This window comes from Lacerta agilis, chromosome 8 (genome assembly GCF_009819535.1).
Source record: "Lacerta agilis isolate rLacAgi1 chromosome 8, rLacAgi1.pri, whole genome shotgun sequence".
NCBI classification, from domain to species: domain Eukaryota; kingdom Metazoa; phylum Chordata; class Lepidosauria; order Squamata; family Lacertidae; genus Lacerta; species Lacerta agilis.
Genome location: NC_046319.1, coordinates 65,923,110 through 65,928,759, shown reverse-complemented (window position 1 = coordinate 65,928,759; position 5,650 = coordinate 65,923,110).

The following is a 5,650-nucleotide window of genomic DNA, read 5'->3' as shown; positions in this document are numbered from 1 at the left end:
CTTTTCCTGGGATATTTTGTGGTTCCTGGTCTCTTCCAGTTAAAAAAAATTAAAATAAAATCCATTTACAATATCTGGGCAATTTCATCTCAAATGTAGTGGGGATTTCGATTTGGTTTCTGTTATTGTGCTATTTCTTACTTTAAAATAATACAGTCGTACCTTGGATTCCGAATGCCTTGGCACTCTCGGACGTTTTGGCTCCCGAAAGCCGCAAACCCAGAAGTGAGTGTTCCGGTTTGCGAACATTCTTTGGAACCTGAACGTCCAACGGGGCTTCCACGGCTTCCGATTGGCTGCAGGAGGTTCCTGCAGCCAATCAGAAGCTGTGCTTGGGTTTACGAACGTTTTGGAAGTCGAACGGACACCCGGAACAGATTCCGTTTGACTTCCAAGGTACGACTGTATTATTATTATTATTATTATTATTATTATTATTATTATTATTATTATTATTATTATTGGCTTTTCTTCAGCCAGAACTTGCCCAAACTCGGTTCCGTCACCTCTCAAGGTAGGCACCATTGCCATTACAAGAGAACAAGGTGAGTTCTGGCACCTCTTTTTCTATAAAAATAGCACTGATAATAATGTAAAAGTGTCTCGAGAGCCAATCAGAAATGTAAACAGCAAATGTGCTCTCTTTGGGAAAGTCCACAACTCAGTGGGAAAGTATCTGCTTTGAATACTGAAGGTCCCAAATTCAATCCACAACATTTCCAGGTATGGCTGGGAGTTGTCCCCTACCTGAAACCCTGGACAGCTAGGAAGACAGTACTGAGCTGGATGGACTGGTTTGACTCAATATAAGGCAGTTTTCTATGTTCCTTGAGGTTTCTCATTTTTTGAAGACTATCATCTTAAATATAAAGGGCAGAGGAGGGGGTTCAATCTAAAATAAAATTAGATTGAGTCATAAATCTGTCAGAAAACTGCCCTTGGGATCACAGGTCAGCAGAAGCTGCCATAGGTATTGCAACGTAGAATGGTTGATGGATGGAGTATTGGCCATCACTGAAGTGAATGGGGCAGCCATGATTTACCCTTGAGAAACTCCAAGCATTTATCAGAGCCTTGTGAATACCAAAGCCAAGGGATTCATTTGGCTTACATACAATGACTTTAACTGTACCGGTTTGTGGACTATTCAACACCCGCAGATTTTAAATTCCTCAGGTGTCCCATAGAGATGATTCAGAATTTCCAGCAAACCATGGTTTTTCAAGATGTCTGAACCCATGCCATCCAACAAACAATGGTGTGCTAGTGGCTTCCACACTGAGATATGAAAGTACTGTTTGAGAGGGTGGGTAAACTTTGGTTTTATTTCTGAACCAACAAACCATAGCTTGGGCCTCTTGTCAAGAGTCTGCTGTTTGGGGGGTAATGGCTATGAATTCTCAGGGAAAGTTAAGGAAAGATGGCAATCCCACAAACCATGGTTTTCCTCTACATCTGGAACACAAATCATGCTTGGTGCCTGAGGCTGCATTCCTATACAGTACTCACTTGCCAGAGACTAAGTCTCAGAGCAACCGTGTATGGTATTACACTTTAAGTTGCAATTAGAGCAAACCATGGTGTGATATTATACCCTAGATGGCCCACTTTATGAAGTCAATTTCAGTTTAACTCAGATTGCTAGGTAGGTGACCAACTGTTTTGAAACTCTGGCCTGAAACTGACACTCCAAATTGCTTTCTGCTACTAATCTTATGCATGCTTACCTGGGAGTAAGTCCCAATGAACACCGTGGAATTTACTTCTGAGTAAACATGAATAGGGTTACATCATAAAAGAAGGAAAGAATTTTTTAATTTTTTTTATTTTGATCATAAAAGAAGTAATTAATTACTGATTCTAAGAACACTGGGAAACCAGGAAGGTGCTTAAATGTGGAAGGAAAATTCCTCCACAGATTATAAATCTAGGAATAAAGTGCTCCAAAAATAAAAAAGCGATCAACTCTCATGGATGCCATCAACATTTCAAAATAATTTTTTTTGTCTCTTTGGGCTGAAAAGGGATAAAGACAGGAGAGATGCTCAAGTAACCAAAATATAGAGGTCTTGTCTCAGCCAGTAATAATAACAAAGAAGATCTGAGTAAGCCAAGGAAAAACAGTACCCAGAATTTGAAAAGAAGAAGAAGAAGAAGAAGAAGAAGAAGAAGAAGAAGAAGAAGAAGAAGAAGAAGAAGAAGTCAAAATAGTTTTATAAGGGGTTTTCTTTTCTTTCTTGGTTTTTTTAAACGATGCAAAGCTAAAGCAATTGCAGAAGTAACCTATGGAAAGTGCAGCCCAATACTTCACACACTTACTCTGAAGTAAACACCACTATGTTGGATGAGATTTACTCCCAAGAAAGTGCATATAGGATTGCAGCTTTAGGAAGCGTGGTTTGCAAGGGTGAGGGGGGAGAGAGATTAAAATTTGATCTCTGAAAAATAAACCTTTCAGCAACAGCAAAATAATGAATGGCAGGACCCAGGACCTGACAGGTCTAGCAACAGATTTGACACATGGCCGTTTCTGCAGGCTTCTGCTACAGCACCACACCGGGGGAACCATGCAGCGACTTTGTGATGGGCTCAGAACTTTACCTTCAGTGGGGCAAGTTAAGTGCTCGAGGTGAAGCACATTCTTAAGGCTTTGCTAGGTCTGCCTGGAGTGCTCAGCACCTTGCAGTTTGAGCCCTTAGTTTGTTTAGCATCTTGCCCTAAGGAGAGCCAGCTCCATCTGGCCAGCCAGTGCAATTGGATAGGCCACCAGGAAATGCCCCAGAGACATTCAGGAGACTTGCTGGTTGGGAACGATGGGTGGAAGGAGTTTGCTTGCATCACAAAGCTTCTTTGCAGTGTGAGACCTCAGCCAACTGTGGCTTCAATTTATATGGAAATGCAAAAGGTACCCTGGCAAAAAAGGTCAATTTCTGCATTCACAACTGCCACCAGTTGTGGCATGGTTTCTTCTATGTCCAGCCAACGCTGGAGTGATGTTACAGAAAGGGCAAAAGGGTCGCTGCAGGCAGATACACTGGCATAAATACTCAGGATCTAGGCACTTCGCAGATCCCAACCAGAAAATGAAAGGAAGAGTTCAAGTAGAGTCCTCTGCAGTGGATGTTGCCATCCAAAGCTACAGAGCTTTGCATGGTGTCTTGTATGCTAGCCTATTCAAACAGCATTGGGGTCCTGTGCTGTCCTTTCTACCCCAGATACAAATGCCCCCCCCCCCCCCGATGACACTATTTACATTTGCAGTGCTTGCCTCACAGAGGATTAAGAAAGGTCAGAGAGCAATAGGTAGACATACCCAGAAGGTTATTATTGTTATTAGCTCCGGGTTGTTTGCAGATGTCATCAGGACAGATCCTGTCTAATGCACCCAAGGCAGAGTTCAATCCAAAGGCTGAAAACCGAGCACCAGGTTGCATTTGATGTAGCCTCAAAACAAAACCAGAGGGTGAATGGATAATTGAAGAGCAAATGCCCAGTGAAGGCTCAATACCGAAAACCATTTGGTCCTAAAAGAGCTGCATGATTAGCTGGTTAAGGGACGGGAAGGGAGGGAGATGACGGGGAAATCAACCAGCTGGAATTCAAAATCATGGCAGAGACAAGGTGCGGCTTTTCAACAATGACCACCGATATTCTGGTCCAGGCTTTGCTCATTCCATTAAGTTGATGGGTGCCATTATGAATCTTTCAAAGGTATCATGACCATGACACTAATTTCCATTGGAGCCAGACTTTAACTCGGTGATTGATGTTCATCCCCATGAACTGTTGACAAAGGGGATTGTATTGGACCTTCAATAAAGTCTCGGGTTAGGTACCGGATGCCAGTGCAGACTCCATAAGCAAGATCTTTCCGGACCTTAGCACTGAAAGAGGTATTGGAAGCAGAAGTAAACCAAGGGGGAAACAAAACAGAACACTGTCCGCTGTGAATGGAGTTTTCCAGGGAAGTTCCAGCGTCAGTTTGGTCACCTTCACATCATTTCAGTCACAACATCATTTCGACCAAAGAAAATCAAAAGAGCTCCACCAAAACTATTCAATACAACACAAAAGTGAAATGATACATCGCAGAAGATTATTCAACTCAAATCCCCATCCATTCCACGTTATTCAGCTATGCATTGGCAACAGTTCATGTTTTTTCATGCCTGCTTAAAATAAAAAATATTGTTCATGACATTGTTGTTTGGAGCATGCACATAATAAACGGGAACATCTCAGAAAGGACTGGTCCATTGGTTAAATATTTGTGGAACTGATTCATTTCGCCTAGTTAATTTCTAAAACTGTGTGTACAGACTCCATCCAGAGCAAGGCACTCTCCAAATAAGCGAGCTTGCTCTCGATTAGAGTAAACATTTGCTATTAAATGCTATTAAAAGACCTGTATGGCTCTGGCCCCGATCTTTCTATAGGTGACACCAGGTTGGTTAGCCATTGGGGCCACTGCATTCTTCTGCCCCTTTGCTAAAACATCATCCATTGCAACCTATCAATTTGAAAGGCAAACAGCTCAATGGGAATTCTCTGGGACCTTTTTGTATAGGAATGTATAGCCTAAAAGATCTACTGCATTATGTAGACTAACGTTTGTAGTTATTCCATTAAATGGGGAGGGGGGGGAGGAGATAACAGTATGCAAAAAACAAACAAACAAAAAGCCCTTAATTACTTCTTTGTGGAATCTATGCAGCTGAACACATGGCTGATCTGATAGACATAGGATACATCTAGGACCAGTAGCGGAACTAGGAATGCAGATATGGTTGAGGGTGATATCAAGGCAAGAATGAACCCAGCCTTGATTTCTGGGCTGGGTGGGAAATCTGTGACACTCCAAATGTTGATGGACTCCAACTCCCATCACTCCTGACCATTAGCCATTGTGGCTGGGGCTAATGGGAGTTGTAGTCCAGATCAGTAAGCAACTTATTTCTATTTTTCTCTTACAATGGCCAAATGTGTGATGAGAGAATGTGTTCCTCCCCCCCAAAAAAAACTTTTGGGGCGGGGGAAGAGAAATTAAAAGCAGAAACAAAAAATCTCCAACTAGAGAGCAGATTTCCAAAGGGCAGGATCCACAGGGATGACAGCCAAACCCCTACCATCTAGTGGCTGGCAAAAGGCACCCCTTGGAGATTGTGCGTATCAGTCAAAGCAGCAGCCAGGTCACGGAATGTCAGTATTAAAGCAAGAATGGTGGTCAGAAAGCAAAGATCTGCCATTCCCAGAACATTATTATTTTATTTTTACATTCAATATATTCCTATTTTCTTGCAATTTCTCTCTTTTATTTCCCTTTGTGGGGCGGGGTAGAGGGACCTTTTGCTTATGTGCGTGTCCCTTTTTTTTTAAAAAAAAAGTGCTTGGGGGGTGTAATTTGTACTGGGGGAGGCACATTCTGAGATTCTTTCTTTGTTTTGGAGAGATTACCTTTTATCACCATCAGGGCCTCCCCATAGAAAACAAGTGCTAGTTTCAATTACAATCGGAGGGTAAACATTCCTCTCTTCTTCTTCTTCTTCTTCTTCTTCTTCTTCTTCTTCTTCTTCTTCTTCTTCTTCCTCCAGATTAAAGCAGTCACATCTGTCCTTAAAGCACATTTAGAGGCAACCAGAGTAATGCAAAT